Genomic DNA, 24,111 nt, shown 5'->3' with positions numbered 1-24,111 from the left:
GTGGAGGACTTATTCAGGCCTCACCCACGATGCACGGCTCAGACCAGGTACACGGCGCGGGCAGGCTCGGCGCCTCCGCTCCAAATGCGGCCTGATGGAGGTGTCTCTGGCATGAGACAGACCCAAGGAAGGCTTTGCGCCGTCCACGAGAGAGCGAGGTAGGAAATATCTATTTTAACTATAACATAAAACCTGTCTGTTTAGATATGCTTTCTCGAACTTGCACACGCAACACCCTAAGGCTCACAAACGCGGCGCAATGCTTTAGCTATCCCTTTCGTAACAGCTCTTGAAAAAGGCACAAGATGGTAGGATACATGTCTCTGTTTAAATAAAACATATTTACAGAGGAAAAAAATCCCCTACAACCAGAATTAGTAAGAGAAATGTGTTCATGTTTACATAAACAAATACAAATTTTTAAAGACAATTTCATTTTTTGGGGTCTCCTTCAGGGCTGGATTTTCCACTGCTGTCTTTTTTGCATTCCTTGTAGGAATACTAGATGTCTGAATGCATTTCTAGATGTCTTAAAATATTTTTGATGGCAGTGAAAAAAGTTTCTGTGACAAATATATTATGAAATATTGTTATGAGTCCCTAAAATATATTAAAAAGACCACATTTAACTATTCAATTTGTCTTGGTCTCATGCAATGCATCTTCTTTGGGAAGGGTTGGGTTGTCCAAAATGCATGAAAGTCATTTAGGGGTCGTCAGAGGTAGCAGCTGCTGCCCTTGGACACCTGGTCTCCAAGGTGGCATAAGCAGTCCTAAAAACAGAAGGTAAAGCGTCTCTTGATGAGCAATGTTTATTTTCTGTAGCTCTCACAGAGAAATTACACTTTCAGGTCTGCAAAACAAATACATTCAGTAATGCAAGCCACACTCTTTAAAGTACATCATAAAATGAAGCAAATAAATCAAAAATACAGATTTTTAAGGTCTGGCTTGACAGCGCTGCTGTCGCCAGAAAATTATGTGAGAATCTCCTGGAGAGGTGCTTTGGTTCCCTCCACATGTTGGGAGCTAGAAGTACATGCTGTGATTGGGCAGAACTTGTGTGGTTCCACAAAAAAGTGCTTGCCCTCCACCAACTGTTTATTGATCCAGCTGCTGCAGCCTGAACTTTCAGGGGTACAAACACAACATTGTAAACCTGTTGGAAATGGGGTTTCTGGTTGGCTAGGGTATGCACCTAAGCCAGGTTGAATTCATTACTCTAATCAGGGTAAGGGAGTTACACACAAAAGATAACCCCTGCTCACCCCCTCTGTGGCTTGGTAGAGCAGTCAGGCTTATCCCAGAGGCACTGTGTAAAGCATTTGCACAACACACACACAAACACACACACACCAGTGACACACTAGGCACACCACAAAAAGAGACTCCACACAATGTTATGTAAAAAAATGCTTTGTATTATACACCAAACACATTAGACCACAATCACATAAATCACTATTACTTTGCCAAATAGGCAATTGGCAAAAAAACTCATTTTGTGCAATAAAGTGAACACTTATAGGTTGCACATGCCAACAAGAAAAGCATTGTGAAAACATTCTGCATAGCACCATCACTGTACATATTATATCACTCCTGACATACGTCATATTGGCCTGACACTGCAGGTCATCACCCGTCTCCTAGAACCACATCAGAGCATACTGAAAAGGTATGATCAGTTTGGTTCCAACCAGAAAGCACTTGAATCACCATATCGCATTAGGGCATAACATGACATAAAATGACTGCAGTGATTATAGGGCGTGCTTAGACAGAACGGCATTCATTTGAACCAACTTGCCTCCAATAGGGAGATGCTGCTGCCCACAGACCTTTGGCGCAGCCGCCGAGATAAATGCAGCTGGGGCCTTCCTGGGCTCACCACGCAATGGCCACCATAGTGAAGCAAATGCCCCCCAACATAGGCTACAGACACCCAGCCCGCATTTCACATTAAATGATGCAAAGGTAACACAATAACCACAACAATATATGATATAGCAGCTGCCCGCAGTCATGCGGCGCAGCTGTGCATTTTCGCCGCGGCTTAATCTCCCCCCAAAGATCTGCCTCCCAATGAAAGTCCCCATTGGGGACCTCACTGTCGCCTTAGGGCAGTGGGGAGATGTCTCGGGGCCTCCAGCTGCCTCGCCCAAGCAGCGCGACTCTGGGCCCAGACGCGCCGGTGTCTCCTGACCTTCACTGCTCTCCAGCTGGGGTTCCGCCCTTGTTGTTGCCGGTCATGAAGAAAGGCAAGACAGTCCAGGCCGGCCCGGGCCGCAGCAGGATAACAGCAGAGCCCCTACGCTTGCTTTCAGGAACATGGTCCACACTCAGGCTCAACCATGGGGCCATAACCTCTGCCTGGTTACTGGCTGACGTAGTTTTGCCTGGTTGCCGGAGAGCATCCTCACTGCTTTTGGCTCGGCATGGCATCCTGCTGAGCTGCAAAGAGCGGTGGATTCTCTCCCCGGCTTTGGCAGATTGCTAGACAACGCCTAACATTCCTGCGGTGCCCGCTTCGCATAGGAGTGACCGCTCTCTTTCTTTTCTGCTCTCTCAGGCTCAGCCCAGGACTTGGGCCCACGGTGGTACGCTGGTTTCTAACAGGGCAGAAAATATTTCACGGGGCTTCCAAGAAAATAAAGCCACCAACAATTCTATAGCACAAAATAACTTTTAGGTGATAAAGCGCTCACCCAGTGCTGAGGAAAAGGAGAATTAAAGCACTCACCACGCATTACAGTTCCAAGTAAAATTGTGAAGAACAGTTTAGTCCTTACCCTGAAGGAGCAGCAACTGCAGGCCAACTCAACCCTCACAAATCAGGGGCAGCACTCCTCACACAGCTTCCAGCCCTTCTTCCAGACAGGTTACTTTTAGCTCCAGCAAGGATCTTTCCTGAAATCTTTTATATCTCTGAGACTTCCAACAGGAGGCCAGCACACACAAGCCCTTAGAGATTTTTCACAAGTAGGATATCACAGCAGGGCAAAAAGAGTCCCTCATTTTCCTCCACCACAGACAGAAGCAGCAACTGCAGGCCAACCCACCCCTCACACAGAAAAGGCAGCACTCCTCACACAGTCCTTCCGGTCTTCTTCTTGGCAGGATCCTCTTGTTGCTTGAAGTAATCTAAAGTCCTGGGGTTTTAGGTGCAGTACTTATACATCATTTTGTCATTGTTCTCTTTGCTGTAAGGGTCGCTGATCCCAGTTCAAACCAGTCCTGTCCTCCCTGGTGCAGCACGATCACATGGGGGCGGAGACAACATTGCGAAAAAGGAGACACAGCCTATTCAGGTGCAAGCGAAACTCCTCTCACAACTCTAAATGCAGACCAGGCCTATTCAGCTCAGCAATGAGTCACCCAGGCAAGGCAGGGCACACCTCAACTCCCCTAGTGACTGTCTAGAGTGAATGCACATCCCCAGTTCCCGTCACTCTAACACCAGAAGCTGAATACACAAACAGCCAGAGGTACACAGATTGGTAAATTAAGAAAATAGCAGCTTTCTAAAAGTGGCATTTTCAAACACAGAATTTATAAACAACCTTTACCAAAATGTGCATGAATAAATTTGGAGTTCAGAGAGCCTAAACTCCATTTTTCTATTTTGTCCCTATGGAAAGCTAAACACGTAAAATGTTACAGTGCGGCCCCAAAGATAAGCCTATGGGACAGACAACCTTTCAATAGTGAAAATCAAAATACACAGTATTTCGCTTTCAGGACGTGTCACACACACCAGTGCATGTCCTACCATTGACATACAATGCACCATGCCCATGGGGGTACCATGGGCCTACCTTAGGGGTGCCGTACATGTAAGGAAAGGGAAGGTTTGGGTCTGGCAAGTGGATGCACTTGCCAGGACAACATGGCAGTTTACAACTGCACGTGCAGAAGGGAAACATCTTTAGGACAAAGCCCAAATCAGGCTCTGCCTTCACAGCTCTGGCAACAGAATGAACGCATCTTTAGCACGCATTCATTCTGCACGACTTGCTTTAGGGGAGCGCATTGGTGGATTGATGTTGGAATTAAAGTCCAACACCTTCCCTGCTGTTGCACAGACTGGAGTTGTAATAGTAAATTAAACTATTCCAAAATCCAGCACCGCCCTAAGGCAAGTCGTTATAACGACTTGAGTGCAGAACGAATGCGTGCTAAAGAAGCGTTTGTTCTAATGACGGCTTTCCCAAGGCATGCGTGATAAACACATGCGGAATACCATCATACATTCACGCAGACACTACAGTGGTAGGTCTGAGACATATTTACAGGGATACTCATGTGGGTGGCATAACCACTTCTGCAAGCCCACTAGTAGCATTTGATTTACACCGTGCACTTTAGTAGGGACTTACCAGTAAATTAAATATGCCAATCATGGATAACCAATCATGGTCACAATTTATACAGAGAGCATTTGCACTTTATCAATGCCCAGAATCCTATAGTCTATAAAAACAGGGTCAGGAAAATGTTATGTTATGTTAATTTAGATTTATTGAGCGCTTAATACCAAAGGTCTCTAAGCGCTGTCGAAGAGTAGCGTAGAATCTTAGCAGTGCACTGATCATTAAGCCCAAGCTTCTAAAAACAAGATGGTTTTTAATTGCTTCCTGAAAGGAAGAAGGCGGTTTTCCGCACGGAGTTGGCTAGGTAGCTTGTTCCAAAGAGTAGGGATGACGGAGGAGAAGGCCCTCCCTCCTTTGGAAACGTAATTGAAACTAGGACAGGAAAGCAGACTCTCTGTGGAGGACCTGAGTAAGCGCCTTGGCACGTATTTTGTGAGTCGTTGTAAATGTAAATGTAAATGTAGTTGAGCTTATATAGCGCACAGCGACCCGCAGTGGGTTTCCCGGCGCTTGCTTAGGGAACCCGTCCCGGTATTCCCCTGTGAGATAGCAGGGTATCCACAAGGTGAAAGTCAGGCATCCCGCCGCGAGGGGCCATTGTGGAGATTAAGCAAGCTATTGCCCAGAGTCGCAGAGTGTGAACCCGTGAGTCGAGGAGGCACCAGGGCGAGAATTATCGAGTCCGTGGAATTTTTAGCCCAAGACCCGCCGAGGCGGGGAATTGAACCCTGGTCCAGGACCGATCTCAGTTTCCGGGTCTGCCGCCTCTAACCCCTGAGCCACACTTCTCCACTTCTCGTTGTTTGATGTAAGTGGGGGCTTGGCCATAAATGGCTTTATGGGCGATGCACAGGCCCTTGAAATTAGCCCTTTGTTTCACAGGGAGCCAGTGAAGGCGTTGGAGAAGAGCCGAGGCTCGGGAATGTCTTGGTAGTTTAAAAATGAGCCTGGCCGCATCGTTCATAACTATCTGAAGTCTTCTGACTAAAAAGTCAGGGAGTCCTATGTACAGGGAGTTAGCGTAGTCAAGACGAGCCAAGATGATGGCAGACACAATGGTTCTCATGGTAGAGAATGAGAGAATGGGGGATAGCCTCCTTAATAGTCGGAGAAGTCCCACACAGGTACCAAAGACCGTGGAGACTTGGTTGGCCATGGTGAGTTTGTCATCTACTTTGATTCCCAGGCTTGTAACCACCAGGATCGGGACTGGAGCATCACCCAGCTCCTGGGGCCAGTACAGGGAGTTCCACGGATTGTGGTCATCTGACATGGCCAAAACTTCGGTTTTGTCAGGGTTGATTTTAAGTGAGTTGGCCGACATCCAGTCGACCGTAAAGCGTAGAATCTCTTTTGCCCTGGATTGTGCTTGAGGAGAATTCTCAATATGGAGAATGAGCTGAGTGTCATCTGCATAATTGAAGATCTGGCATTCCATAGCCGATAGAGCCTTGATTAGAGGACTGAGGTAAATATTAAACAGAAGGGGTGAGAGTGCGGATCCTTGCGGGACTCCACAGGTAATCGGGCCTTTCTCCGAGACCCACTCACCCATCTGAATTCTTTGGGTGCGATCTGTCAGAAAAGAGGTGACCCATTGTAAGACAGATCCCTCAATTCCACTAGAATGTAGTCTTTCCAGGAGAATGGCGTGGTTGACCGTGTTGAACGCTGCCGACAGGTCAAGAAGGACCAGCACACAAGGCTTCCTATTGTCGGCAATCAATCTGATGTCGTCGAGGACAGATAGCATCACTAATTCAGTGCTATGATGAGCACGGAAATCGGCTTGCCTGTCCCCCAGGAGGTGGTGATCCTCAAGGAACCTGGAGAGATTTTGCAGCACGTGCTGTTCGAGTATTTTAGCGAGGAAGGGAAGTTGGGAGATGGGGCGGTAGTTCTTCATATTAGATATGTCCGCACCTGATTTTTTCAGGAGGGGGATAATTCTGGCTTCCTTGAAACAGCTAGGAACATTTCCTAACCTTAGGGAGGCGTTAAGAAGTGCCAGGATGTTGTGCTCAATTTCTGGAAATGCAAGGTTAAAAATACTAGGCGGGCAGGGATCGGCTGGGGAGCCTGATTTTATCCTTTTGGCCAGGCCTCGGAGTGTATCTATTCCAAGGGGTGAGAAAGAGGAAAGGGATTCAGCCGTAGTAACCTGCAAGGCATCCGCTGCTTTGGGTAAAGGTATGCAGGGAGAGATGCCAATCTCCATCAGAATATTCTGAATTTTATTAGAGAAATATGTGAGGAAATTGTTACATAGTTCTTTGCTAGGAGGGGTGGTCTTTGATTGTTTTTGACTGAGTTCCTTCAGGATTCTGAACGTTTCTTTTTGTTTATTGGAAGCAGACAATATCCTGTTTTCATAGAAGACTGCCTTACTAAGCAGCAGCGCTTTTTTATATGAGGCTAGTTCTCCTTTATAATCTGCCAGGGCCTGAGGATTGTAGTTTTTCCACCAGAGTCGTTCGTAATGGCGTAGAGTACGTTTGGAAGTTCTGAGTTCTTCCGTAAACCACGGGGCACCTTTACCTTTATTGCAGATTTTTATTTTCTTTTCCGGGGCCACTATATTAATGGCTGCACAGAGTCGGTCGGAAAAGGCAACGGCCCCACATTCTATGTCATCCGCACATAATATATCAGCTGACACCCCCTTAGTGGGAGGAAGATCGCAGAGGGCGCTTAGCAGCAGCGGGCCATCTATTTTAGACCAGATGCGCACGCGTTTCCAGTCCGCAGTGGGTGGCATTATGTGTTTAGTAAGGGGGAGTGTCAGATGAATACAGGAGTGGTCCGACCAGGGACAAGGGGTGACTTCTTTAAGTGTTAAGGAGGGGGAGGTGGACCAAACCAGGTCCAAAATGTGCCCCTGCACATGAGTGGGAGTTGTAATTAGTTGGGAGAGACCCAGGTCGGAAAAGGTCTCTTCTAGTAGGCGAGCCTGAGCCTCCCTGGGTTGTTGATCCCAGTGAAAGTTGAAATCTCCCATTACTAGGAGGTGTTGGAAACGTGAGCGGAGATTTGAGATGGATTCAATTAGGAGGTTAGTAGAGTTGGGGGGGCATTTCGGGGGGCGATAGAGCACAGAGATCGTGATACTTGAGGAGTGATGGCAGACCTTAATGGTCAGCAAGTCAGTTCCACCCAAAGTTTCACCTGATACTTTCTCTATCCTTAGGTGCTTTTTGAAAAGGAACGCTAGGAAGCAAAAGGCAAAAAGTTTGAGGGTAAACCTGCCAAAAGGGCCAGGTCTAACAAAACCCATTAAAGTGACTTAGATAACATGATATGGTGTTTTGCCTGCCAGCAGCACAGTTGGGTAGTATTAACCTACATGGATGTTTAGGTCTGGCTTGATGGTGCAACTATCACCAAACCTTTTAAGCTACACCAATATTACTCAGCAGTTGTTTGCTTCTACACAAATACATATCGATTCCAATGGTATCTACTTGTAATGCTTCACATTACCATACAACATTGCTGTAAAGCAGACCTAATGGCATTGCCAATGCTTGTTACACGTGTTGCCATGTTTCATTATAATTAATACATGAAAAACGTGCTGGAACAAAACCTTCACCTCTGCTTCACATGTGCACTAGTTCTTTAAAAATGAACATAAATCAAATCCACCCAGTAACATAGTTCATATTAAATACTGGGTCCAGATCAATTAATACAGGTGGACAAGGTCCCTCCTGTTTTTCAACAACAACAAAAATTGTGCATTCGTGTGTGGTTAATCTGTACTTATTTCTGTTAGACCTGTGCTAGCTTTGGTGAGGTCAGTTATTTTGATTGCATTAAGGTCGTGTTGCATCACTTCCTGGGATTAGAGGTTGAAGCTATTGATGCCATTTCATGTCACGAAGGTCAATGGGTGTATGAGTCACTTCCCCTACCCCAGGCATTTTGATGGATCAACATCCATGCCACGGGGCCCATTATCTGCACCCTGTAGTGCCAACCTATGCTTTTTTGCAAAAGTAACAAGGCCTCATTTTTAAATCCATAGGGAGATGGAAAATGCCACTTGAGGGCCACATGTGCAATCTCTTGTGGACACGTCAGGTTGTGGCTGAAAGCATTCGAAGTTAGCCAGGGTAGGAGTCATTCCTGAGCATGTGGTGACTGGAATTAGGAGGAGAGAAGCGTGCTGTTTATATTCAAAAGAAAAGCATCTCCAGGGTGCCGGCGCGGGAACTCTGCGAAAACCTGAGATTATTCAGAATTAAGAGACACAGAAACAGAAATCAGCAAGCGAACACAAGACATTATTTTTTGCTGAGTGGCTCATTCTATTTACACTTGTTTCACTGTGTCTGTAATTAAGTTGAGAGAACACACTCTAATTATGAGGACCAGCTGCACTGTTTTCCATTTCTGATTGCAAGTTTGAATCTGAAGCAGCTGATAAAGAAGGCTATGGTCTAACAGCTCAGACTTGTCAGAATTCATATAGGAAGAGGGTGGGTTTAATTAGCTTCACATCCAGAGTTGCACAATATATGAGTTGTGCTATAGGTTTGTTGGATAATCTGCCTGCTCCATGGGTTGGCATGCATCCTGCCGGACAAAGGTTCAAGCTCAGGATAAATCTCTTACTCTTTCGAAAGTCTAAGGCTAAGTTGGACCAAAGTTGATAAATTATTGATTAGTCCTTCCAGTCTATCTTTAGAGAAGAGAGTGCTTAATTTGAGCCAGTGGTTTCCGGTGCTCGACACCGGCACTTAATTACCAGAACCTGCACTCATGACAGTTTTCACATGTGGCGCTGTCTGAGTAATCTCAAGATGAGCAGAAAAACAGTTATTTGTTAATTCAATATAGGTTAAAAATAACTAATACCTGCCACCCAAGCCATTCTCGAACAGTCTGAATTGTCCCACTTGTAGCACTGTGATAGTTAGTAGTGTGGACAGTGGCACTGTGATGGTTAGTAGTGTAGACAGTGGCAATTGGTGGTACAAACTGCAGTGGCCTCCTGGGGAGGGCCCCGGCACTTATGTTTTTTAATTTTTTTCTACAAATTAAGCCCCGAGAGAAGAGGCAATCCCAAAACAGGGCAGATAAAATGAGGGAAAAGGTCACATCAGCCCGGGGTTGGTTACTGCCCGAAACTCTGGAAAAGTGGGCATTTTACTACGGACGTCATGAAACATTGAACAAGAACAATACTGTGCAGGCAGCACATAATGTTAATAAGCTAGTTGCCATGTGAAAACACAATATACTGTGAAGTAATAACTATGGATGTAGGCTACAATAAAGTTGGTGATGGTGACTCTGTAGTGTTAGTTAAGTTGCTCTTTTTAGAGATTTTTTTTAAATTATCCAATAACTTTGAGTATGTTTGGCCGCTGTGCACAAAACCTTTTAGCCATTGGACAACTTCAACTTAGTCTCTTAATCAAATTTCATGACAATTGGAAGGATAATGATTTTTGAGGTGATCAAAAAGAAGTATTTTCCCACTTTGAGTACTAATGTAATATTTGCTCTCTGCTAGACTAACTAACAAGTGGAATTACTTCAAACATGGCATGAAGATAGAGTTTTAATCAAATAAGACCATTATTGTAGTTTGTGATAAATCTGTTAAAACTGTAAGCTGTATGCACTGCTTGAAGTGTTAGGTGGTCAAAGGGTTTATTTTACGCATATTCTGACAGCAGGGTTTGACAACCGTTTAATAATGGGAGGGGGAGCTAAGAACTAATTGTCAATTGTAAGACAAATCTGAATGGCAGAGATAGCTGTTTTTTCCCATAATACTTCTACCTTTTAAGGTCTCAACTACCAGACAGCTTTAAGCTGTCTGGTTGTGAGAGATTTTTTTGTAGGCTATACAAATAACTTACAGTGGAGCTTGAGCCCGCCCGCTGCTCCCATTGGGTGGCTTAATTGTTATTTTTCTGCTTTTTATTCAATGGCATTCCTTCCTCTTTTCGAGTTTGTCCCTCCCCTGCAGCATAGCCTCTTTATCATCATTTTTACTGATTCACTTGCATCCTTTCCCCGCTCACTTGTAGGGAATGACTTTTTTTTTAAACATTCCATAAGAATGCATCTGTTTTTTAGCTCCCTCCTTCACGTGCTGCTCACTCTTGTGTGTTTCTCTCCAGGCCCTATCAAGTGTATTGCTTTCCCCTCCTTTATGCATTCTACCCCCACACAGCTTTATTTTTATTTCATTTTCTCCGATCAGAATTCTCTTTAATCGGCTGTGAACAGCAATAAAAGCGTAAAAAACGAGCGAAAATAACAGTAAAATACATACAAACTCTTAAAACATGCAAGTAAAATACGTAAAATACGTAAAATCATCAGGTTTGGGATATTAATGACCAACAATTAGGATAAAACGGGGGCGTGGCCAGCAAGATGGCCGGGTAACTGCGTTTATAGCGAGCTCCGCTGGCCCCAGACGAAATCCTGTCTCTATCCTGTTCCTCCTCGCAGATAGAAACACACCATTGGTGAGCGGAAGGCGTGGACGTGCGCTGGGCTGCCCGATGTCAACCTGATTTAGGCGGGAAGTTGCTTTAGGAGACTTTATCGGTGCACAGACAAAATGGTGGCTGGGCGTAGTGATGGACTCGGAGCGCTGACATGGCTGTGCTCTCCCTGAGGCGGCTGCGGTGCACTGCGGCCGGAGAGCATTGTGCCGCCGCTCCTCTGGTCTGTGGCGCGCCCGTTCTGACTTGAGCGCGAGGAGCTCCGTGACCGGTGGAGGGTTGAGGGAGCGCCGGTGCTTCATTGGTGGAGCGGACCATGTTTGCCGAGCACCAGTGGGACCGGGCAGCCCCCTACAGCGGCTGGAGAGGTGCCGCCTGCAGCGGGAGATATCGCATAGTCACTGTGAGCAGCGGGGAAGAGGGTGAGTCGGTGGAGCTGGGACCGGCTCCCTCTCCCACGTTAGAGTGTGGCCAGAGAGGTCGGGAGCAGCCGGGGTGCTGACAAAGCGACCTGGGCATCTGGTTTCCCCTTTGAAGGTGGAGGCCTGGAGACTGCACGGCACGAGTGGGCTGGAGGTGCCCCAAGGGGATGGACCTTGCCCCCTTCCTGCCCTGCGCTTTGCCTCCGTGCTACGCTGGGGGGCTCTCGCTATTGTCCAGCCCATCACCATATGCCACTACCATGCTGCCTTGGCTGTGGGGACACTAGAGGGCCGATTTGCCAGGCTGCAGTGTCACGTGGTGTGAGACAGCGCAGCGCTGGTGATGACTGCGCTATATGCCTGGGTGCACGGCCTCATTCTTGGTAGTTGTGGCATGGAGGTCCTGCTGGACTAACAGAGAGTAACAAGGGGGCCAACAGGGTGTGGAGACGGAGACCCTCAGGCACCTTGTAACAATACATTAACGGAGGAGAGGAGATCCATGACCGACCCTGTGTGGCGTTGAAGGGGTTGCAGTGTGTGTATAAACCCTCAGTCCAGCCGAGTGCGGTCACAACAAGACACCTAGCCGGTATTACAGAATCAGCGCCCCTAGTGAGGAGCTGCGTGCACTGTCTCCCTGTCGGCTTGTCTCCACGACGACGAGTGTACCCTGTCACGGCTGACGCTGACCCGGCCCCGGGGATCATCAGCGCGTTTCGAGAGCCCTGTGGTGGTGGTGAGCGCTGGGCTGAACGTAAGGGCATGGTGGCGAAAGATAAAGATCCCAAGGCTTCCATGCAGGGAAAACTGGATAAATTCGCTAAGGAGCGGTCGACCCCAGCTGGGTCAGGGTGTGCCTCAGGGCTCTGCTTTGAGTCCCGTACTTTTTAATCTGTACGTCCAACCCCTTGCTACGGTGGCTAGAAACAAGGGCCTCACCATGGTCTCTTACGCTGACGATACGCAGTTGGTGGTGGCACTCTCCGACGGCTCCGCGCAGGATGCTTCCAAGTTTAGGAGCGGCCTGACTGCTGTCGCGGACAGGGGACTATGGAGTGAGCAATGGTGGCCCACCACTCTTGCTAGTGCTCCCACCCCATAGATGGTGGTTAAGAACCTGGGGTGGATTCTACCCTCAGTTTCCAGTATCACACTAAGAAAGTGTCCGGCACTTGCTTCGGCCTTCTTTGGAGACTTAGGCCCTTGCTGGGATTCTTTGATCCACCTACTCATCAGCTGATTGTTCAATCGGCCATCTTATCTAGATTGGATTATGCAAGCTCGCTCCTCTTAGGGGCTAATCAAGCTGAGGTTTTGCGCTTGCATCGTGTCCAAAATGCTGCCACCAGAGCTCTGTTGGGGCTCCCGCGTAGCTGCTCTTCTACGGTGCTATCCGGCGGTTACACTGATTGCACATGGCCAAGCGGATTGAATTCAAGGCCCTCTGTCTGTCCTTTAAAATCTTGAAGCTTGCGTCTCCCGGGCTTCTGGCCAACCTGTTGGTACCTTATGTTCCTAGACGCCAGCTGCGTTCTCTGGGGCAACATTTGGTTGTGGTCCCCCGAGTGAACCGTCTCCGTGCTGGGGGACGGTCCTTCCGCTGTTAGGCAGCCAAACTATGGAACTCCCTACCCTTCCAGATTCGTAGTTTGGATAGCTTGCTGGCCTAAAGCCATTAAAGCATACCTCTTCCCCCTGGCATAGCCCTCTTCTCTTCCCTGTGTGCACTATTTTTTTGCGCCGACTTGCCCAGTTTCTTAGCCTCTATGTTCGTCTGCTGTCAGCGCCGGGATGCCTCTTCGCTGAGGCAGCTGTGCGCTATATAAGTCTAGTTAACATTAACATCGCGCCCAGATACCGACGCGATACTGGAGGCGAACCATGCGTCTCGTGAGAGTCTGGAAGGTAAAATTGCGGAAGTCCGGACGGAGGTTTCCTTTTTCCACCAAGACCTGCAAAAGGTTTCCGAACAGGTCACAGAGGTGGAGCAACGAGTGGCGGACCTGGAAGACACCTCGCGATCCACAAGTAAGGAGGTAGCGGGACTTCTGGCAACTGTAAAAGACATGGCCTGGCGTGTGGATGATGCTGAAAACCGGGCCCGAAGAAACAATCTGCGCTTCGTAGGTTTTACAGAAAATGCGGAACGCTCGGACCTGGGCCACTTCCTCTTAACATTTCTTAAGGACGTCCTCCCAGAGACGCAATTTTCCTCATGCTTTGTTATAGAAAGAGCTCACAGAATGCCGGGAATGTGGCCGCAGCCTGGGGCTCCCCCAAGACCGTTGATTGCCTGGTTCTTGAACCTTGAGGAAAGGGATCTCATACTCCGGGATCTGCGCAGGAAGGGCGAGATTAAATGCGAAAACACCAGAGTGATGGTATTTCCGGATTACTCATGTGATGTCCAGAAGCTGCAACGCACCTTTGACTCGGTAAAAGTGAAACTCCGTGCCCTTGGCATCCAATACATGCTGTTGTTCCCAGCCAAACTTCAAGTAATCTTCCAAGGGACTAAACAGTTCTTCCAGACGCTGGAGGAGGCATGGTCCTGGGTGGAAGAAACGCCCTGATTGCGCGAGACCAGCCGGTCGCGGCGGCCCTGTCTGTAGACAAGCGACCAAGCTCTAGCTGGGAACGGCCTAAGAAAAGGTGGCGGCGACGAGTGTTGAAACGTCAGACCTCCAGAGGAGCTACGCCGGCACGATCCCTGAGACCGAGGGAGCGGAAAATCACAATGTCGGACACAGACGAAGACACTGCTCTGGACTGTGATTCCCGCGCGTCCCAGAGAGCGACGACGAATGAAGAGTCGGACCAATTGGAGAGGCAAAACTCCATGAACATAGACAGTGAACATCCCCTCCCGGAACAGATTCAATAGCTGGAGGCGACGGGTCAGGGCCCCCCAGAGGTGACCGACTGGGTACTGCAGCCACAATGCAAAGGCGAGTAGGAATGAAGATTCGGGGCTAGACGCCTACCTAACCACACTGCACGACTCCTGAGGCTTGATGAACTTTTAGGACTTTAGCCAAGATACAGGGAAGTATACAGTGGGTTGCAGTCATTGTAGTGGGTTTGCCTTTACTGTGAAAAAGGGGAATATACAGTAGAGTGTCCTTGTTGTAGTGTGCAATAGTTGAGTGGGGGGGCAAGGGGGGCGGGTTACAGACCTCTGAGTGGCTTACCTACACCAGTGTTGTCCAGTTGACGAGTTTGGGGGTACCTGCAGAGTGTGGGGAGGGTGACCCGATGGACTCTGTTAACTGTTTTGATTTACGTGTTCAGAAGGGGTGGGGGGCGGTTCGTTCAGTTTTGAATTTTTGCATGAATACTGACATTGATGTGGAATGGCGATGCACTGGTAGTGGTAATAACATTGTGCTGAACAGACATGATTTGGGTATTGTGGGGCACCCAGGGAGAATATGGGACGCTTTGCTTCTCCTTTCACAATGGGAACGGGCGGTTACAGTGTACTGACGTGGAACGTCAGTGGGCTGGGGAACAAGATTAAACAAAGGCTGGTCTCCAATTACCTTAAGAGGCTCAAACCAGATGTAATATTTCTGCAAGAGACACACCTTGTGGGCCCCCACTCTTCATTTCTGGGTAGGGGGCTTTACACAACCCTGGCACACGCGGGCTTCACCAGAGGTTCGAGAGGAGTGGCGATTCTGGTCTGAAAGTTATCCCCCTTTCGTGTTACCCGACGGTGGGAGGACCCGGATGGCACATATGTAGCAGTCCAGGGCTCCTGGAATCACAACACTTGGGTTCTCATTAGTGTCTATGATCCCACAAGCCTTCAAGAACGTACGTTGGATAAACTGGCGGAAATCCTATTGAAGTTTGGCCCAGCTACACACATTATTGGGGACGACTTTAACGATGTAAGTGACCCCACATTGGATCGCACATTGACCCGAACTGGGTCGCAAGAGGTCACTGCCTTGGCGCGGTTTCAGGAGGCCCTGGGGCTCACGGACCTTTGGAGGCGCCATCATCCCTCGGTATGCGCATACTCGTATTTTTCTGGGGCCCATAGGGTGTTTTCACGGTTGGACTACCTCTTCGCCCAAGCTGGAGAGGTTGAACACATAGAGGAGGTGGACTATCGGGCTAGGGGCATTTCAGACCACTCACCATTACACATGCGGGTGGGTACACGCAGGGGAGGTCCTGGTACTTTGTGGCGACTAAATGCTTGGGCACTGAAAGATGAAGCGGTGGCCAAGGAACTGGAGGTGGAAACTGAGCTTTATTTTAGAGAAAACGTCGGCTCGGTACAGTCAGCTGTTACTCTGTGGGAGGCCTTTAAGGCAGTGTTGTGAGATCGGGCCAAAAATATTATTGCCCACGAGAGGAAGCGGGAAACCCAAGAGATTTTAGAACTGGAGCGCAGGCTAGTGGGCCTTGAAAATAGTAGCCCTTCCGCACCGACTGAACATACCCTCCGCCAAATTGACGTTTCCAGAAGAGAATACCAGGCACTGGGTACTGGGGAGGCACGGGTCACACCAGCTCGCGGTTCAACATAGATTATATGAGACGGGAGATAGAACAGGTAAACTGTTGGCTTGGCTGGGTAGGAAGGAACAGGAGTCAAGGTGGGTTACCTCCATTAGGGAGCACGGCTGGACACTTACCACACCCCAAGACATTGCAGGGGCTTTTGCCTGGTATTACTCGGCGCTTTACACCCCACAGACACTGGTAAGTGAAGCCAGTATAGTCCAATACCTCGAACAGATTGAACTCCTGAGTCTTACGCAAATCTACAGGGAGAGACTAGAGGAAGATGTTACCATGGCGGAGGTCGTCGAGGCCAACGGCCGCCTGAAAGCCGGGAAAACTGCAGGCACGAATGTGCTCCCAGGGGAATTTGTCAAGGCACACAGTGCCCTACTGGCTCCACACTTACTCAACATGTTTCAGGCCTCGAAAGAGTATGGAATGCTCCCACTGGATCTCAGATTGGCAACGGTGGTGATGATACCCAAGGTGGGGAAGCCCCCAGAAGAGTGTGGGTCCTACCGTCCCATATCATTGTTAAATATAGAAACCAAAAGATTGGCTACTATCCTTGCAACGCGTCTTCTGACCATCATCACATCCCTGATACATGGTGACCAAACCGGTTTTATGCTGAGAAGAGCCACACGATATAACCTGCGAAGAGTGGCTAACTGGATGGACGTTGTCCGCAATCGAGAGGAGGCCCACCTGCTCCTGTTACTGGACGCTGAAAAGGCGTTTGACATTGTCCATTGGCCTTTTCTGAGATGTGCATTAGAGAGGTTTGGCTTCGGCCTGGAGTTTAGGGACTGGGTGGCGCTCCTGTACACGGCCCCAGAAGCTAGATTTCGGATGAATGGAGCATTCTCAGCCACCTGACAGATCCAGAGAGGGACTAGACAAGGATGCCCCCTTTCCCCCTTACTGTTTTCCCTTATACTTGAACCCCTGGCCTGTGTCATCAGAGCCGTCCCGGGGCTGGGAGGTTTTGTTGATGAAGCCCGTCTACTACACGAGGAACTACACTCCCTCACATGCTAAAGATATTCGAGGAATATGGGCGCCAGGCTGGGTATAGGATCAATTGGAGAAAATCCACACTGTACCCAGTGGGAGGTGTGGTGGCGCCTCAGGCCTACTCCAGCTGCTTGAGATGGTCAATGGAAGGCTTTACGTATCTGGGTCTATATATAACCACAGATGTGGTAGTGGGCTTTGCGCGCAACCTCCGGCGGGTTATCTCCAACTTCCAGGAGGATGTCAAGCGGTGGAGAAGGCTCCCGCTGACAATTATGGGCAGGGCCGCCATGTATAAAATGATCACACTTCCCCAATTGCTCTATATGCTGCAAAACACCTACACCAAAATACCGGAAACCTTGTTTAAAACCATAGACAACGAACTGCGTATACTCCTGTGGGATGGGGCCCATCCCCGCATTGCACTACAAACACTCCAGAGGAACCCCTACAACGGGGGTTTGGCCCTACCAGACATTAGGGCATACTATAGAGCTTCCTATCTTATTGTAATTAATGAATGGACTCATGCACTTGAGGATCACCCAACATATAGGCTGGAGAGATTGCAATTTAGGAAACACGCACTTGCATTATCTCTCTGGGGCAGAGGAGGTGGCCGCTTGCTGCAGGCAACCCAGAGAACGATAGAGGGATGGAAAGGCGCTGAGCGACAGATGCATTGGGACCACAAACCAACGAGAGACACACCCCTGTGGGAGGGGAATAGATTGACGGAGATGAGAAAACTGCGTGGGTTTAAACAGTGGGACTTCTAGAGTGGGGGATGTCTTAGAAAAAGGGGTGTTGGCCTCTTTTCGCTCGCTCCAGGTCCGATATCAGCTTTACAACACCCAGGCTTACGCATACCTCCGTCTGAAGCATGCATGGGTGGCGGAAGGGCTAGATGGTGGTGACATAACCGGAATATGCCCCGTTAGAGGGGCGACTCCTTCAGGAGGAGTTCCCAGCTAAAGCTATCTCATATACCTATAAAACGCTACTTAATAACATGCCGGAGAACCTGGGCCCCCTCCGAGCCAAATGGGAAAAGACCACTGGGGTAATGGATGATCTTGACTGGGAAGCGGCACTCATGCATCCACGGGAGGTGGCCGTTAAGTTAAGGTTGCAACTCATCCAATATAAAATATTACACCGAGCCTATTTTGATAGGGCAATACTGCATAAAATAGGGTGAGCTCCGAGTCCCAAGTGTCTTCCCTGTCACATTGATCATGGAACATACATACACACTCTCTGGAAATGTACCAAAGTCCAAACGTACTGGGGAAAGATTGTGGCAGAGCTGAATAATATACTAGAAGTCCAACTAGAACTGGAACCGAAGTTTCTCCTTTTGGGGATTCCTACAGAAGTTGACATCCCGAGGGGCAAGCTTGTTCTCGCCAACTTAGGGTTGGTCGTGGCCAGACGAGACATAGCCAAGTACTGGGGGGCCCCGCGACTTCCGACCCTGAGTGAATGGAGGGCGAGTTGTGATTTATACATAGTGGCGGAGCAAGTGACCTACAAGGCTAGGGGTTGCCCACGGAAGTTTCGTAAAATATGGGCACAATGGATAAACTATTATGATTTAGACCAGGGGTACTCATAGTATGACCCGCGGGCCAGCCTTTCTTGGCAGCCCGCGGACCTTGCAGACATCGTACCGGTGTTTTTTTTTTTTTTTTTAACAGTGTCGGCAAACACAGACTCTGCTCTGTGGGGGCCCGGGGATTCAAGCGATAGTCCGAGTGGAACTGCTGGGGCGCTAAGAGGTGAAATACAACAAAGCCTCGTTATCATGCAAATGGTCTCTTAACCCCTTGCATGCTTCTGACGGAACCACTCCGTCATGTGCCACGGGCGCCGTGTGCTCATGACGGAGTGGTTCTGTCATGCTGCGGCCGTTGGCGGCCGCTCCTCCCACGTGGCGCTGATTCCCCGCCTGTGCGGGCGATTAGCGCAAGTGGGTGGAGTCATGACGGAACCACGCCGTCATGAGCACAGCTCGCCCGTGACTCATGGCGGCGTGGTTCTGTCATGAGTATGGCGGCGCCGCAAACCCCCCAAGCCCCCCCAGCGCTGCGGCGGAATTCGCGCCGCAGCAAAGGGGTTAAAGACCTGTGAAGTACTCGGGTGGGGCTGTGTGTGTGCCCTGGAAGGGAAGCTGCCTCAGCTGCCAGGGGCGTAACACAGATGCCCCCGCGGTGCGGGGGGCCCCCAGGCTCCAGGGGCCCCCTCACTCTAAGCGAGGGAGACGGCTGCGCCTGGAAGCAATCCTCTTCAGCCTCCCCAAATCCCCATAAATTAAGCTGTGCGCGCACACGCCACGGTGACGGCATCTAAGCCTCCGAGTCTTCCCTCTCATTCTATCTCGCTCCTTAATGAAAACCGAGACTTCAAGAAACGAATATTACCCTCTCTTTCCTCCTTTCATTTATTTGCTCCCCTGTGAAATGGATCCAAAAAAGAATAACATTTTTGCTGGAAATGTTGTCTTTCTCTGACAAGTGCAGCCTCCGGGTGGAGAGAAATAAAACATTCCAAATGTGAAAAATAAATAACTAATTAAAGCAAGACAGAGTGGTTGCAAGATGTCCAGATTGATTTATTTACACCTAAACACATTAGTGCCACTTTACAGTGTTTGCCAGTGAAGTGATACTTTTGTTTACTCCTCTCTCTTTAAACAACATAGTTTTCCCTGTGTGGGAAAGTGCACCTTGCCTGGAGGTACTGAAACACCTGCTTGATGGGTGAATTGGAAAACAAAATGTGTACAGCGACTGTGTGTTTACGAATGTGGTCTTTTTATACCATACTGCCTATGTTTTGAAAGAATATAAGCAATGGGCACTGAAACGGGTCCCTTCCGGGCCCTGTAGTCATGGCCTTACCTTTTCATGCAAAAGCACTCACTAATTTCAGAATAATGAGTGTAAAAGGAAAAAGGTAACCATGACTGAGAGGGAGGGAGACGGGGAGAGGGAGGGAGGGAGAGGGGGAGAGGGGGAGGGAGACGGAGAGAGACGGAGAGGGAGAGAGAGAGAGAGAGAGGGGGGGGGGAGAGAGAGGGAGGGAGACAGGGAGGGAGGGAGACAGAGGGGGGAGGGAGACAGAGGGGGGAGGGAGACAGAGGGGGGAGGGAGACAGAGGGGGGAGAGAGACAGAGGGGGGAGAGAGACAGAGGGGGGAGAGAGACAGAGGGGGGAGACAGAGAGGGAGAGGGAGGGAGACGGAGAGGGAGGGAGAGAGACAGAGAGGGAGGGAGAGAGACAGAGAGAGGGAGGGAGACGGAGGAGGGAGGGAGACGGAGGAGGGAGGGAGACGGAGGAGGGAGGGAGAGGGAGGGAGAAGGAGGACGGAGGGAGACGGAGGACGGAGAGAGACGGAGAGGGAAGGAGAGGGAGAGAGGGAGGGAGAGAGGGGGAGGGAGACAGAGAGGGAGGGAGACAGAGAGAGAGGGAGACAGAGGGGGAGACGGAGAGAGACGGAGAGGGAGAGAGACGGATAGAAGGAGAGAGGGAGGGAGACAGAGGAGGGAGGGAGATAGAGGAGGGAGGGAGACGGAGGGAGAGGGAGGGAGACGGAAGGAGACGGAGGGAGAGGGAGGGAGACGGAGGGAGAGGGAGGGAGACGGAGGACGGAGGGAGACGGAGGAGGGAGGGAGACGGAGGAGGGAGGGAGGGAGATAGAGAGAGGGAGAGAGAGAGAGAGATATGTGTATGCCGGGTCCGGTGGCTCAGTGGACGAAGGTGTCCGCTGCAGGGACCTGTATTCCACCTCATGGTCACAGTTTTTTTTTGTTGCTCTAGCCCCGCCCCCTCCCCCAATGACCCCGCCCCCAAGGTGCGGCCCTCTGCCACAAACCACACTGTAAATTTGGCCCCCAAGAGAAAGTTTGTGAGTACCCCTGATTTAGACATTGGAGGGGAGGTAGGGGATGGGGACCTATTATGCGCTCTTTCAATATAGCACCTATGTACTTTAAAAAATAAACAAATGGGGGAGTGCGTCTGGGCTGAGGATAGGGCGGGGATGATGTAACATGGAGGGAGAGTGGTCGGGAGAGATGGAAAAGCCAGAGAACAAATGAACAACGGAGGGTGGGTGATGGAGAAGCGAAACACATGGACAATGGATGGGGGTGAAGATGGGGAAGGACACGGACAACAGAGTCTAGGCTTGGATGGGGAAGTAGACAATGAAGAGTGGACAAATGGAGGATGGGCAGCACACGAACAATAGAGAGTGGCCAGTGGGGAAGCAAAAAGACAGCAGAGGGTGGGCGGGCCGTGATGGCGAAGCACATGGACAACAGAGGGGAGGTGGGTAGGCAAAACCACAACATATAGTGGGCGGGTGGGGAGCAAGCAAGTGCGGTAACTGAGGGAGGGCAGAGGGAGAGGAGGGCAAGGGAAGAAACACAGAGGTGAGAAACAGGAACACAAATTATACGAGGGAGGCAGCTGAAAAACGTACTCTTGTAGCCTGCTTAAACAACATGTAAAAAAATAGTGCCTGAAAAGGGAGTGATGAAAGGACACACGTAATGGATCCATGCTCCAGGGGAGGGACAAACAACCGAAGTGGAAGAAAAGCCTGCGGAACCTCACAAATAAGGTGCAAGCAACGAGAATGAAAATAAATCAAACAAATGGTAAGTAACGGGTGGGTTCTAGGGTCACTGTAAGTTAACTATATGTCTAACAGACATGTCCTGTCTTATGCAAGATCTAAAACCGTACCTCCACTTCACAGATGCATTTGGAAACAAATTCAGTGGATGCAAGCATTAAATATACAGGGACAGCAGGAACTTAAATAACCTACTTTTTTCCTCAGTATGAGAGTTGTTTTGTAGGTTTAATGGCCTCTTGACAAAGTGAATCAAACAAGCCCAATGCCAAAAGAAATACACTATAGCACCAACCTAACATGCAATTGCTCCTGGAGATCCACTTAATACAGACCTCTAAATGTGTTAGCTGACCTGTGTGACATGCAAGTTCCCCTCCCATGCACCTCCGTTTATAAGTGTAAACATTGATATTGCTTCTTTATGGCAAAATATTGGTCTTAGATATTTGTTGTATTTTCTGAAATCCCATTCTCCCTCACAATAAAAGTGTCTCTTTTCAAATGCCAATTTAATGTAATTTAATTTAATGTATTACAACTGCACATTCATTCAGCACAACTGTTAGATCACCATAATAAGAATTTGTATATTACAATTATCACCATCAAATAAAATAAATCAATGAATAGGTCATGACAGCCTATTCAAGGCATCGGCCATTTTGGATTCAAAACTCCCGACATTCTCTTCCTGCACTTGGGAGCAGAAGCCATTCGGGTGCTCACTTCTGCTTTTACACAAAAGAAGCATCTTTATCTCAAGACTGCACTGCTCAGCTTTTGAAACCTTCCCTACATTGTAGTCAGGGATTCCACAATGGAATCCTCTTAACCTCTTCAGTGCCCCGCCCTTTCCACGCCCTGTGCCGGGCGTTTCATTAGCGGGCGGGGTTCATGACGAGATAGTCTCGTCATGGGCACAGCGCAACCACGCTCCATGACGAGACTATCTCGTCATGGGCACTGAAGGGGTTAATATGACGTGTACTCACAGGCCTTTCAGTTGAGAAATCTATAAATTAGGGGTTCTTTAACTTTTTAAAACCACAACCCAGTTTTTAGAACAGCAAACTTTCACAACCCACCTACCTTTAATGTCCATGAGGGGGGTTGTTTTTTATTGTAAATAAAGCATAGTGTAGTCGCACATTGTCATTTACAGACAACACATTTTCCATTGAAATACCCACTAAATTTGCACAGACATCCAGTTTTACTAATAAAACTATATAGCACACAAATTATAATGTGTGGAAATTGTGTTTCTGTGAATATTTATCATTTGCACATCACAAAGTAAAGTGTATTGATTTGTTTTGATCCTCTTAAAATCTTTTTTTCCAGCACACTTCAGAATTACAAAAAAAGTGCTTCACTCTTGCTTTTCTAACTGCTGAATGCATACAGTTTATTTACATTTTGTTGTGGATTGCAAAAAATAACATTCTACATTGTCACATAATTCACTTTAAAAACTCCTCTCACTTTGCAGTCAGAGAAAGGAGAGTAAACATTGATCCCCATGTTAACAGAATTAAGTAGCCTGACACTGTCTTTGAATCACTGGCAAATGTGACAAGTTAATTTAATGGCATCTTTATTTACTGTTCTGACTGTCACGACCCACCAAAAAGTGCTAGCAGTTTGGGAAACACTGCTTAAATATAGCACTGAGATTCAGGGCCGGCTTTAGGGCGGTGCGACCGGTGCCACCGCACCGGGTGCTGGCTTCCTGGAGGCGCCGTGCTTGAAAGTTTATTATGCTTTTGAAGCACCTGCTGCAGCGTTTCTTTCCCCGGCAATTACCAGGCCTCACATAATTGTCAAGATAACTCGTGTGATTAATTATCTTCCTGGAGAGAGATCGGCATTGTGTATAGTTGAGGTTTTGACTTCGGTGAAGTTAGTGCAGAGGGTTAATATGCCTGCTGCAAAGAACGTGTACCAAGTAGATTACAGAGTGCATATGATGTAAACAGATCAGCAGCAGGTTACTGCTTTCAAAAGAGGCATCCTTTTGTTACTTGCAATTTATAACTAAAAGTCCTAATATAGAATAGTGAGCTATTAACTTTCATCCTAGAACTGCATACACACTGCAAAGTATACATTATTAGAACATTGATTAATGTTGCAAGAAGGGTTAATTTGGCTAGAAATCGATTCTTATTATTAAAGAAAACTCCCAACTATGCCGTTTCTTTTTCGACTCTGAGTTTGTGCTTCTCCACACCAAGCACTCTTAAACTATACTGCCTAACAGTATGGATGACATGTGACTCCTACACTTTTAGTCCTTTGGCTTATGTAACATTTCCTATACACTGATTTACACACATATGATCGATTGTCTCTGTGTAATTTGTGTGTGATGCAAAGTGCTCGGACACCCTACACTGGTATGAGTGGCGCTATATAACTAATTCAATGCATCTGAGAGAGTGTGGTTATGGAGACTTGGTCACTGTTAAAGGGTGCTAGTGAGAGAATCCGTGGTGGAGGTGGTCATTGGGGGGGGCGCCAACAAACATTGCTGCACAGGGCGCCACCAGCACTAAAGCCGGCCTTGCTGAGATTAATATAAGAAATTCCGTCCAGTATACAGACGCTACATGTATATCATATTATCACATTTTACCATGGGTCAATGTGGGA

The 24,111-nt window shown here is 48.4% G+C and overlaps 2 protein-coding genes across 2 annotated transcripts in view; one reads left to right on the top strand and one right to left on the bottom strand.

The window, feature by feature from the left end:
- TFB1M (transcription factor B1, mitochondrial) overlaps positions 1 to 24,111 on the bottom strand; it is a 437,604-nt gene that overhangs the window by 93,865 nt on the left and 319,628 nt on the right. The window lies entirely within an intron of this gene.
- The window catches only part of CLDN20 (claudin 20), a 52,219-nt gene continuing 28,144 nt past the window's right edge, over positions 37 to 24,111 (top strand). The window contains exon 1 of the mRNA XM_085609282.1: positions 37 to 158. The gene's annotated coding sequence lies outside the window, so the exon portion shown is untranslated. The remainder of the gene's footprint in view (positions 159 to 24,111) is intronic.

This window comes from Triturus cristatus, chromosome 6 (assembly GCF_964204655.1).
Source record: "Triturus cristatus chromosome 6, aTriCri1.1, whole genome shotgun sequence".
Classification (NCBI taxonomy): Eukaryota; Metazoa; Chordata; class Amphibia; order Caudata; family Salamandridae; genus Triturus; species Triturus cristatus.
This window is presented reverse-complemented; position numbering and strand designations above follow the sequence as displayed.